Genomic DNA, 13,843 nt, shown 5'->3' with positions numbered 1-13,843 from the left:
AGGCATATGCCATTCACAAGATGGCTGGTACTCCTTAGCAGTTACCCCAACAGAACTTACAGTGCTATTTATTTCAAAAAATCACATCCTTTATTGGTTCCATGTCAGAATTTACACAAAACATACACACACACGCACACAAACATTTCTGAGTTCTTGAGTTATACATTGTTTTTTTTTTCTTTGCAATGACATTACAGTTATAATAATTGTAACTTTGCTGCAAAGAAAAAGAAAAAATAGAATGTGTAACATGAAAACTTAGAAATGCAGTGATGTTACAATTATAATAATTATGTTATTATAAGAAATACATTTGTATAAAGCTGGAAACAAAGGAAATTGAACCATTTTCTGAACATTACTCATGGTGAAGAATGAAAGCAAATGTACCAGAATAGAGACTTTCTTACACCTAGCAGTGGTCTCCAACTCATTCTATAGGCTCCACAGATGTGTTCATGTAAACTGAGTGATCCAGCCCTCTCCACCATATTCTGTGTCTGTTCATCAGAGGTCAGTGCCTGCAACATCACCTGTGGAAGGCAAACAGGAGCATCCTCTTTAGATGCTGAAGCCGCAGCAATTCAGATCAATAGACTTCTCACTCTGTCATGCAGGTGAGCCCAGCTACCTTGAAAAGGAACCTCATTTATGCTGGTTTTACCTTCAGTCACTATCTAAAGATCATGATCATAACAGAATGAGAACACTAATTGGTTGATATTAGTTCTATTACAGTAATCTCCTTGTACTTGCTTTGAGTTGGACCTGCATGGGATCACCTGTGTTCACCTTGTGTCGCACCATCCCCCCTGTTGTAACCGCACCTAAATAATTCTAAGTTTCATCTCTTCATCTCCAGTGACCATAGTCTACCTTATAGTGGCACTGCACATAGTTTTGTTAATGCTACTTGTCTGACCCTGTTACCCCAGTAGCTTACATAGACATGTTGCTAATGATACCGTTCTGCATCATTTCCTTTTACTCCCATTTAGCCATACACTCACCTGATTTATTTACTCCTGTCAATGGTGAGGTGGATATAAGGTCGGAAGTACTGACTATGGAATGGTGAGGTGGATATAAGGTCAGAAATACTAACTATTGAATGACGAGGTGGATATAAGGTCAGAAATACTGACTATGGAATGATGAGGTGGCTATAAGGTCGGAAATACTGACTATGGAATGACGTGGTGGATATAAGGTCGGAAATACTGACTATGGAATGACGAGGTGGATATAAGGTCAGAAATACTGACTTTGGAATGACGAGGTGGATATAAGGTCGGAAATACTGACTATGGAATGGTGAGGTGGATATAAGGTTGGAAATACTGACTATGGAATGACAAGGTGGATATAAGGTTGGAAATACTGACTATAGAATGACGAGGTGGATATAAGGTTGGAAATACTGACTATGGAATGACAAGGTGGATATAAGGTTGGAAATACTGACTATAGAATGGTGAGGTGGATATAAGGTTAGAAATACTGACTATGGAATGACGAGGTGGATATAAGGTCGGAAATACTGACTATGGAATGACGAGGTGGATATAAGGTTGGAAATACTGACTATGGAATGATGAGGTGGATATAAGGTTAGAAATACTGACTATGGAATGACGAGGTGGATATAAGGTCGGAAATACTGACTATGGAATGACAAGGTGGATATAAGGTCGGAAATACTGACTATGGAATAATGAGGTGGATATAAGGTCGGAAATACTGACTATGGAATGATGAGGTGGATATAAGGTCGGAAATACTGACTATGGAATGACGAGGTGGATATAAGGTCGGAAATACTGACTATTGAATGACGAGGTGGATATAAGGTCGGAAATACTGACTATGGAATGATGAGGTGGATATAAGGTCGGAAATACTGACTATGGAATAGTGAGGTGGATATAAGGTCGGAAATACTGACTATGGAATGACAAGGTGGATATAAGGTTGGAAATACTGACTATGGAATGACGAGGTGGATATAAGGTCGGAAATGCTGACTATGGAATGACAAGGTGGATATAAGGTTGGAAATACTGACTATGGAATGGTGAGGTGGATATAAGGTTGGAAATACTGACTATGGAATGATGAGGTGGATATAAGGTTGGAAATACCGACTATGGAATGACGAGGTGGATATAAGGTTGGAAATACTGACTATGGAATGATGAGGTGGATATAAGGTTGGAAATACTGACTATGGAATGATGAGGTGGATATAAGGTCGGAAATACTGACTATGGAATGATGAGGTGGATATAAGGTCGGAAATACTGACTATGGAATGACGAGGTGGATATAAGGTTGGAAATATTGACTTTGGTAGATGTAATTGGCACGTTGTACCATACCCATCGAATGCTGCATGGATACCCAGGGCACTGCCTCTCATTTGACAAACTGAACCAGTACTCCTCTTTTTCAGAATGGGAACAGGAAAGCATGGTCTAGTTGCAAAGGGTTCATGCTCCTCAGCCTTGCTGGAAAAGTTTATATTGCTTGAAAAGAGACTCGTGTAATAATTTAGCCTCTGGCTTAGCAGGAATGATACAAATTCTATACTGGCCACTGAAGAGTGGACTTATTCTTTGTCCTTGCACAGGTTCTGGAAAGGTCAAAGGAATTTGTAGTACTACTTTACAAATCAATTTTTATTGCTGTACATCAGAAATATTTTGGGTTTATTAAAAGCACTTTTCAGAAGTGCATCACAAGTACAAAACTAACCACATGAACTACTGTTAAAAGACATAAGAAAATGCACACAAATATTGACTCTCAACAAAAGAGTTAGTTACTAACCTTGTAGTGAAGAGGAAGCGAAATGCAGAACTGATATTGACATAACCCTGAATAAAGATCTTCTAAACATAGCTAACAAAAATCCAGTGCCGCAGACAGAAGCAGTGGCTAGAAGCAAGCAGACATCTTCATATTAACCAAAACTCCAGTGCAGCAGACAAAAGCAGTGGCTAAAAACAAGCAAACATCTTCATATTAACCAAGAATCCAGTGCAGCAGACAGAAGCAGTGGCTAAAAGCAAGCAAACATCTTCATATTAACCAAGAATCCAGTGCAGTGGCTAGGAGCAAGCAGACATCTTCATATTAACCAAGAATCCAGTGCAGCAGACAGAAGCAGTGGCTAAAAGCAAGCAAACATCTTCATATTAACCAAGAATCCAGTGCTGCAGACAGAAGCAGTGGCTAGAAGCAAGCAAACATATTCATATTAACCAAGAATCCAGTGCAGTAGACAGAAGCAGTGGCTAAAAGCAAGCAGACATCTTCATATTAACCAAGAATCCAGTGCAGTAGACAGAAGCAGTGGCTAAAAGCAAGCAGACATCTTCATATTAACCAAGAATCCAGTGCTGCAGACAGAAGCAGTGGCTAAAAGCAAGCAGACATCTTACAAGAATCCAGTGCAGCAGACAGAAGTAGTGGCTAGAAGCAAGCATTTTCATATTAACCACAAATCCAGTGCAGCAGACAGAAGCAGAGGCTAGAAGCAAGCAGACATCTTCATATTAACCAAGAATCCAGTGAAGCAGACAGCAGTGGCTAAAAGCAAGCAGACATCTTCATATTAACCAAGAATCCAGTGCAGCAGACAGAAGCAGTGGCTAGAAGCAAGCAGACATCTTTATATTAATCGGGCTCATTTCAGTTAATGAGGAACTCTTTCTGTTTTAGAAAATGTACATGAAAATAATGTGTTTTTAATAAAATTACATACAGACTTTAAAGAAGTTTCTTTCCCTTTTAACCAGTGGTTTATAATAAACAATTGACCCAACTGAAATTAAAGACAATAATGTAGTATATAAGTATATGTTAAGGTAGTACCACTTACAGACACTTTTATGTTTTTTACTAATTTAGTCATTTTTTAGCAAAAAAAAAAAAAGAAAGACTCTAATTTTGTTGGGCTGAGCAGCCAAACTCAAATATGTGAAATAAGTCTGTAATGCTATTTGTCTGAAACAACACACATTCAAATGATAAAAGCTTTCACTGAACTGCAAGGTTGTATGTAGTCAGATATGCATTCTGTTGCAACAAAAATTATTGATGGATGAAAACCGGGAACAGTAAATGCTTATAAGCACTGTACCAGATTCATCAACAAATGTGTAGCCATACTCTACAAAAATACATTACAAATCTCCCTTGCCTCTCCACAACCCCTCCTAACAAACAATGCCAAAATTCTACTTGTAAAACTTCAACCAAACAAACATAAAAGCATAAATATAGCATGTATTTACATCCCCCCAGGCAACAATAATAACAAAACCTTAGAGGACTTTCTCCACTGGTTAACTCAAACTCACCCCCAGGAATCCATAGTGTTAGGTGACTTCAACATAGATTAGAATTCCTTCTCATCTAGCTCCCCATCTAGCAGCATAAATCTACATGGCTTTTCTCAGCTCATATTCACTCCTACCAGACTAGGTAAACCCCAAAACAAAGACAGCATCCTGGACTGGATCCTTACTAATAAAGATCCTGACCAGTACTCAGCAGGTACTCACCCAGAGGACATGAGTGATCACTTACTCACCTATGTTATCAAATTCAAAATCACCCCCCTTCTTACAACCATAACAAAAATCAGGAACAATAATAAATTCAACGCCTCCATTTTTCAAACTGAACTTAAAGCCCACAACTGGACAATACTCAAGTCTCTTCCTCTTGAAGAGGCAGTTATCTACTTCAACACCACCTTCCTTAAGATTCTAGATTCCCATGCTCCAATACGGTCCATTAGAACTAAAACCAAAACCGCACCATGGCTCTCTAAGGAAACAAAATCCAAAATCCTATCTAGAAACAAGATGTGGGTCGCATGGCGTACCTCTAAAGACCCACACTCCCACCAAACCTTCCGGCAACTTAGAAATGAAACTAAAAGAATGATCTTAAATGATAAAAAAACTTCTTCCTCCACCTCCAACACAAACACCTTAATAATCCACAAAAATTCTGGGCAGGCTTAAACAAGCTCCTGCACCCAGGCTAGGCAACCACCCCCACTCCAACAACTTGCAAACAACAGTGCCCTGTAAACATTGCTAACACATTCAATAGTTTCTTCACAGAAACTATACAATCCCTGGCCACACAATTCAAACAAACAACCAGCCCACTCCACTACCCATGCCAGCAGAATACTACAACTACATCAGATCATCTATTTACCTTCGATCCAGTACCTATATCCTATATAACATCTCTTCTTAAAAAACTAAAACCCACTAAGCTAGCAGCTGACCTTCTCCCAGCTGAGTTTCTGCAAAAAGCAGCTGAGGCCATTTCCTATCCCGTCTCCATAATCATAAACCGTACCTTGTCAGAAGCCTTCATCCCCTCCATATGGAAAATGTCCCACATTATTCCTGTCCATAAAGGTGGTAGCTCACTAGAGCTAACCAACTACAGACCTATAGCTATACTCTCACCCCTGGCCAAAATTATGGAAAAGTGTGTCCACAAACAACTGATGGAACACCTCACCAAAAATAAAATTCTAGCTAACTCCCAACATGGCTTCAGGCCAAATCACAGTACCACATCTACTATCCTTTTCTAATACCATCAATAACTTCAGAAACAATAATAAACTATCATCTGCTCTTTTCTTAGACCTCTCCAAGGCCTTTGATATGGTGAACCACATTCAACTCCTCCATACATTAAAAAAACTATCACTCAGCAATTCCACGCTGAAATGGTTCCAATCCTACCTGTCCAATAGGCAACAGGCTGTTCTATGGCAGGACAAATTATCTACATGCCTACCTGTTACACTTGGAGTTCCCCAAGGATCTATTCTTGGCTCTCTTCTCTTCACCATCTTTGTTAATGACCTGCCCACAATCACCCCCCATGCCACATGCATTCAGTATGCAGATGATTTGACTATCATCAGCACTGCCTCCAACTTGGCAGACCTCACTGCTTCAACCCAAGACACCTTCAACCTAATAGAAAAATGGTTCTCAAGTCGACAACTAGTTCTCAACCCCAACAAAACAAAACTACTTACTTTCTCACCCACTAACAAGACTCTTCCCCCTCCTTCTCTATTACATCCTCCAATGGAATCACTATATCACCAGAAGCTCACACAAAGCTATTAGGTGTTACCATTGATAACTCCCTTAAATTTGACACCCATTTCAATCTTACCATCAAAACCGTCAATAAAAAGCTTGGCTCTCTCTATAAAGTAAAACACTTTCTCACTCCTCATGCTAAAATTACAATTGCCAGCACACACCTACTATCAACTCTTTTCTATGCCTCCCCTCTTTACAAACCTAAACAAGACAACCCTTAACAAACTTGCTTCTTGTTACAATCACATAGCTAGATTTGCCACAAATTCCACCTTTAGAACGCACCACTGCACTAACTTGAAGCAACTAGGGTGGTTAGAGTTTTCCAGCCAACTCCATTTCAACCAACTCAAAATGGCTCACCAGATACTGTATCACCCAGAGAAAACACCAGCTCTGAAAACATCATTCACCCCTATATTAACCTGCAATCTTTACGCTCCTCCAATAAGATCTTAGCTCAAACTACCAAAGCCAATAATTCTGCTGGGGATTCTCTATTCTCAAACTTTGTAGGTAAAATGTGGAACTCCCTACCGACCATGCTCACCTCAGAACCCTCACTCCTACAATTCAAAAAAAAGCTTAAACCCCATCTCAATACTCTCTGGCAATGTCCCTGTTCCAAACCTGATTAACCACTATCATTTACCCTTCTCTTACCTCACTATCCTTAACCACTTTTTAACAAGGCGCCTCGCCTTTGTAACTGACCTATGTTTTTTTTTTTATATGCTGCTGTTGTTTTTTTTTTTTTTTCCCAAGATGTGATGTATCTTTATATTGTATTTAGAACTCAACTATCTTCCTTTTTTTGCATTAACAATGTTTATATGTCTGTTATGTACTTCGAGCTTTTCTCCCCGGGCCTCCGCTGAAAATGGACAGGTATCCAGTCGGACTCTCCCGGTTAACAAATGTTAAATAAAAATAAATAAATAAATAAATAAATAAATAAACAAATAAATAAATAAATAAATCAAATGTGGTTGAGAAATTCATTAATCAGAGATATGACATTCAAAATAACAAGACAGTATTAAATTTGAGTACTAATGAAAACTTTTTCAGGGGAAGGGGTGGCTGAACAAGGAGGGGATAAGTTCCCAGTTTTTAACATTGCATTTAAACATTTGAGAACTTAATAACTATAATTCTATTCAAAATAATGCATAATAATTAACTCTTATGAAGATTTCAATGTTGTCCCAAAATAGCTTTGAAACTAAAACCATTATCTAACATGCAGAGCAGGCAGTGATCCTTAATCAGGTCCTTAAATCCTTTAATCCTTAAAGGTCAATAAATTTGAAACGGTATTATTGATAAATTAAGGTTATCTGATAAAAAGTTGAATAACAGAAATTCATTAAAGGGGCTCAATGTTTGATGATGATCTTCATGTCTAAATATCAAGAGTTATAAAAAGCAAGTTTAATGAAACAACTGAAGTATTTATCTTATGAAATACATAGTCTAAGGATCAATGAGCCTACACATGTTGATCCATAGCAGTATATTGTCATGAGAGGGACTAAAATAATCTGATATAATGAGATTCTGGAAAATGTTTAACTATGTACAAATCAGAAGTTTAATCTAAACTTTTTTTTTAGGGACTGAAAACATATTATGACCCACAGGGTTATTAATTTACCACATTAATTTTATTATATAATTTATTAACTTATATAAAAGGTAAGTCAATATATGTGAAATTAATTTACTGTTAAAATAAAGTATTGGAAAAAATATTAATTTCGCTTGTTGAATATATTTTAAAAGATTAAATTGCTCCACTAATAAAAGCATGGCTATCTAATTTATGTTTAAGCCCATAGTATTTCTGTTCATTTAAAGCAATATTTATAGATGAAGTTAAAAGTGATTTATTCAAACCTTGGAATTGCCAAGGATGTAAGGAGGATACTTTCCTAAATTATGGAATTTACTGTAATCATTAATACTTTTCAAAACACTGGGGATTTCTAAGTTAAGATTCTGAAAGTAAAATAAAGTATCATCACTGAAATAACTAACATTAATATAATTGACATATGGTAATCCTGCATTTTTTAAATATTGTTGCAAATATCAGTTCAAGTTAAAGATAATTAAATAAAGCTCCATTGCTTTTTCTAGTCAAAATTCTGAGAATTATCCATTAACAGAAAGATGTAGAAAGGATGAATCACATATTTATCTGCTTAATATATAGTACAGGAAAACCACATATTGTTAAGACAGCAGAAAAGAAAGGGTATATGAACTCAGTCAAACATTTTAATGGTACCTAAAGTGAAAATTGCTTGTTGTTCATTCTTATTTGCAATTAAAATGAAGAATTAGTTCCACCATAATGTTATTATCTTGTATTTACTAACTCAAGCCAAACTTTTTGTATGGGTTCATGCACCTAGGTAACAAGACATTTCCCTGTTTGGTTGAATATGCATAGCTGAAGTGAAATTCAGTTGCACAGGAAAATGGCTGTTGTGAATTCCCCATGAGCAAAGAGAAGAATTTGGCACCATACCTCCAAATTCAATAACCAAATGCATGGGAGTGAAATGATGTCCATGGTCCCAAAGGCAACATGAGACAGCAGGCAGTATGGCAGGCACCAGCAGCAGGCTGGCCAGTCGGCATGTCACTGGCAGAAAAATGCAGTGCACAATGGGCAGTGCCTTTATAATTAGTGTGTGTGTGTGTGTGTGTGTGTGTACCACTGTCCCCTTCAGAGTGCCCAGGGAACATTACCTTAAATGTATACTGGATCATAAATGTGTTTGCTGTAGCATGCAAAATTTCCTCCACCCTGTAAAACACTTTCACATGTTGTAGTTACATAAACATGTACCGTACACTGAGTACAACACTCATTACTTCCCCTGCCCCCATGCTGTAATATGCTTCTACATATTTTAGTTATATAAGTATGCACTGTGCACTGAGCACAACACTCATTACTTACCCTGTCTCCACTCTGTAACACACTTCTATATGTTGTAGTTACATAAGCATGTACTGTACAATGAGCACATCACTCATTACTTACCCTGCCTTGATGCTGTAGCACACTTCTACATGTTGTAGTTACATAAGCATGTACTGTACACTAACCACAACACTCATTACTTCCCCATCTCCATGCTGTAGCACACCTCCATGTTGTAGTTACATAAGCATGTACTGTACACTGAAAGTAAAACTCATTACTTCTCCCATCCCCATGCTGTAGCATACTTCTGTATGGTGCAGTTATATAAGCATGTACTATACACTGATCACAACACTCATTACTTCCCCTGTCCCCATGTTGTAACACACTTTTACATGTTGTAGTTACATAAGTATGTACTTTACACTGAGCACAACACTCATTACTTCCCCTGTCCCCATGTTGTAACACACTTTTACATGTTGTAGTTACATAAGTATGTACTGTGCACTGAGCACAACACTCATTACTTACCTGTCCCCATGCTGTCACACACTTCTACATGTTGTAGTTACATAAGTATGTACTGTACACTGAACACAACCCTCATTATTTCCCCTGTCCCCATGCTGTAGCACACTTCTACATGTTGTAGTTACATTAGAATGTACTGTATACTGAGTAGAACAATCATTATTTCTCCTCCCCCCATCCCGCCATGTTGTAGTTTTATTTATTCATTTATTTATTTATTTACCGGGAAATTCTGACTGGACACAGGTCCTTTTTCAGTGGAGGCCTGGGGAGAAAAGCTCCACATATTGTAAAATGACAATACAGTAACAAAGTTGGCGACATATTTTAGAGACCCCTTAGGTACAGATTATAGTCATAAAAATATAAACAATAAAGTATGAACAGTAGCACAGACATACAGTTTCTAAACAGTTTAATGTACAGTTTAAACAATATATGCAGCTGAATGTACATAGTATATGGTATTAATATGTTTCAAGTATGCTATGCAAGGAAATTAGTGTATGTTTAATAAATTCCCTTTATGGTAACAAAGATAAGATCTTGTTACCAGATTAGATCTAGTTACATAAGCATGTATTGTACAGTGAGCACGACACTCATTACTTCCCCTGTCCCTACACTGTAGCACACTTGTACATGCTGTAGTTACATATGCATGTGCTGTACACTGAGCACAACTCATTACTTCACCGTCTCCATGGTGTGACACATATCTGCAGGTTGTAGTTTAGTAAGCATGTACTGTGCACTGAGCACAACACTCATTACTTCCCCTGTCCCTACACTGTAACACACTTTTACATGTTGTAGTTACATATGCATGTGCTGTACACTGAGCACAACACTCATTACTTCACCGTCTCCATGGTGTGACACATATCTGCAGGTTGTAGTTTAGTAAGCATGTACTGTGCACTGAGCACAACACTCATTACTTCCCCTGTCCCTACACTGTAACACACTTTTACATGTTGTAGTTACATATGCATGTGCTGTACACTGAGCACAACACTCATTACTTCACCGTCTCCATGGTGTGACACATATCTGCAGGTTGTAGTTTAGTAAGCATGTACTGTGCACTGAGCACAACACTCATTACTTCCCCTGTCCCTACACTGTAACACACTTTTACATGTTGTAGTTACATATGCATGTGCTGTACACTGAGCACAACACTCATTACTTCACCGTCTCCATGGTGTGACACATATCTGCAGGTTGTAGTTTAGTAAGCATGTACTGTGCACTGAGCACAACACTCATTACTTCCCCTGTCCCTACACTGTAACACACTTTTACATGTTGTAGTTACATATGCATGTGCTGTACACTGAGCACAACCCTCATTATTTCCCCTGTCCCCATGCTGTAGTACACTTCTACATGTTGTAGTTACATAAGCATGTACTGTACACTGAGCACAACACTCATTACTTCCCCTGTCCCTACACTGTAACACACTTTTACATGTTGTAGTTACATATGCATGTGCTGTACACTGAGCACAACACTCATTACTTCACCGTCTCCATGGTGTGACACATATCTGCAGGTTGTAGTTTAGTAAGCATGTCCTGTGCACTGAGCACAACACTCATTACTTCCCCTGTCCCTACACTGTAACACACTTTTACATGTTGTAGTTACATATGCATGTGCTGTACACTGAGCACAACCCTCATTATTTCCCCTGTCCCCATGCTGTAGTACACTTCTACATGTTGTAGTTACATAAGCATGTACTGTACACTGAGCACAACACTCATTACTTCCCATGTTCCCTTGCTGTAGCACACTTCTACATGTTGTAGTTACATAGGCATGTACTGTACACTGAGCACAACACTTATTACTTTGTCCGACCCCCATGCACTTGGTTACTCAAGCTGTGGGCAGAGAGTGTGTACTTCTATTTGCCCACAGAGAATTCACAACAGCCATAATTCTCTGCAGCTGAATTTCACTTCAGCCATGTGTGCCCAACCAAATGTACCACAGGAAAACATCTGGCTGCCTAATCACCTGTACCCCTTTTTTGTATACTTTCAGTGCCACCTTATGGCATCCAGAATTTTTTTGGGTCCTGCTTCTTTAACTAAGTTATTTACCAGCTAAAAATAGACACTATTCAAAAGGGCAAGGAATTATTAACAAAATGACAGTAAGATTGTTAATCTAGGATGTCCTGCAGTGGAGAAATTAATCTTTGTTTTACCACTTACTATTCATATTTTCAAATGTATGTTCATATGCTCATACCTGAGAGCTCTACATTACTGAGATGTGTGATGTAAAACAACAATGTGGCAGAAATGATAATTCACCGTCAGTGCTGATTTCTATCATATTATACTGGAAATATTGCTTGTTGCTTGGTAGCATAAGCAATATTTCTGTAAGTATTTATTACATCAAAAAAAGAGTGATTTACAAACAGTTACATGACATTAAGTGAAACTCTATATATTGTACAAGTGACTTGTGACTTACAAACTGTTACATGACATGAAGAGAAACTGCAGATGCTGTTAAAGAAGACTGTCCTTGTCTAGGCTGTACACTTTTCAAGATATGAAAATTTGTTTGTGAAAGTTTACAAAAAATATAATTTTGGGTTTGTGGGAATTATAATATATATTAAATATTTATGGAAAAGAGTATGAATACATTTACTGTTATCACTGTAAATAATACACGTCCTTCGATTCTCATGTTACAGTATTCTAAACAAGAGGAATCCTCTGCCTGAGGTGACTCATAGGTTCATAGGTTCACAGGCTATTGCCAAGCCAAAAAGGTACCCTGGCTTTTGCCACCCAAGAAAATTATTTTCCTGTGCCCCTGTCGAACAGAGCCACAGAGGTGATCCCCAGGGTGAATTTCCTATTACCCATCCAGTCATCAAGATTTTTCTTGAAGAATGCTAATGAGGAGCTTTGTTTGATATAGATAGGTAGTTTGTTCCAGTGTATGAGAAGTCTCTGGGACAGGAATCTATCCCTCCAGCATGTTCTGTTTATTGTGGTGATGAAGTTTAGGTCCCTAGAGTATGTAGCTCAGACGGATTGGGATTTCTTTAAGTGGAGCATGTCCAACAGCTCTAAGTTTGACATAGCTTTGTATGTTAGGCAGAGATCGCCTCTGAGTTGGCGATATGCAGTGGAGTAAAGCTGGAGTTTTTTTTAGTATTCGTAGGGCATCTGTTTGAGGCCAGTAATCCTCTTTGTGAGATATTTCTGCAGCCTTTCCAGTTGTTGTAGATGTCTTGTGAGGTACATACCAAAAGGGGTGTTGTACTCTATAATGGATTTAATGAGTGACGAGTATTTTATTTTTATTATTTATTTATTGACATTTGTTAACCGGGTTGATCCAGCTGGGCCAGAGGCCCATTTTCAGTGAAGACCCAAGGAGAAAAGCTCCAGTTACCAAAAAAATGAAGGATTACATAGTAAACAAAATAGCAAGTAGCAATACCAAGTGACACTCCTAAAACATATTAGTACTAATTTGATCATAATCAAACATATTTAGATTACCCTAAGAAAAAAAATCACAATGAAATAAACAGATGAACTATTTTTGATATATGAACAAACAAGTTATATAAAAGTGCAAACAAGTTATATAAAAGTGATCAGATTTATTGCCTAGGCTTCCTAGAAAGGTATATTTGCTTATAGGAGCTCAGAGTGAAGAAGCACCATTGGATAAAGGGGAATTAGGTAGGTTCTAAGTAGGGACAAGATTTGGTATTGAGAAGGTAAAGTTTGATTTCCTTTTTAAAGCATGAAGGGTGTATGATGGAGCATATGTGTAGAGGAAGTTTGTTCCAAGTGTGGGCTACTGAGCAGTTGTATAGTAGTTTGCTATGTTCTTCTTTGGATGATCTACATTCAGAAGTTGCTGGTTAGAGGTGCAGAGGATTCTAGAAGGGGTGTAGGTAGATAAAAAAGTAGTGAGAGTTGGACAGGATAGAATCGAGTGTATAACTTGCAACTGAGAAAGTAGCAGTAGTTGAGGGAATTCAAGCCATTGTAATGAGTTCAGGGCAAGGCAGTGATGGGAGTTGTAGGGGCAGTTAGTAATGAATCTTCCAATTTTGTGGTAATTTTGTTGCAGTTTGTTCAAGGTAGTAGCTTGTATACTGAGTAGAGGGGAACAATGACTTTTTTTCCTGGATGAGAAACTTTTTGTG

This window comes from Protopterus annectens, chromosome 9.part0 (genome assembly GCF_019279795.1).
Source record: "Protopterus annectens isolate FY-2018-M chromosome 9.part0, PAN1.0, whole genome shotgun sequence".
In the NCBI taxonomy this organism is placed as follows: Eukaryota; Metazoa; Chordata; order Ceratodontiformes; family Protopteridae; genus Protopterus; species Protopterus annectens.
This window is presented reverse-complemented; position numbering follows the sequence as displayed.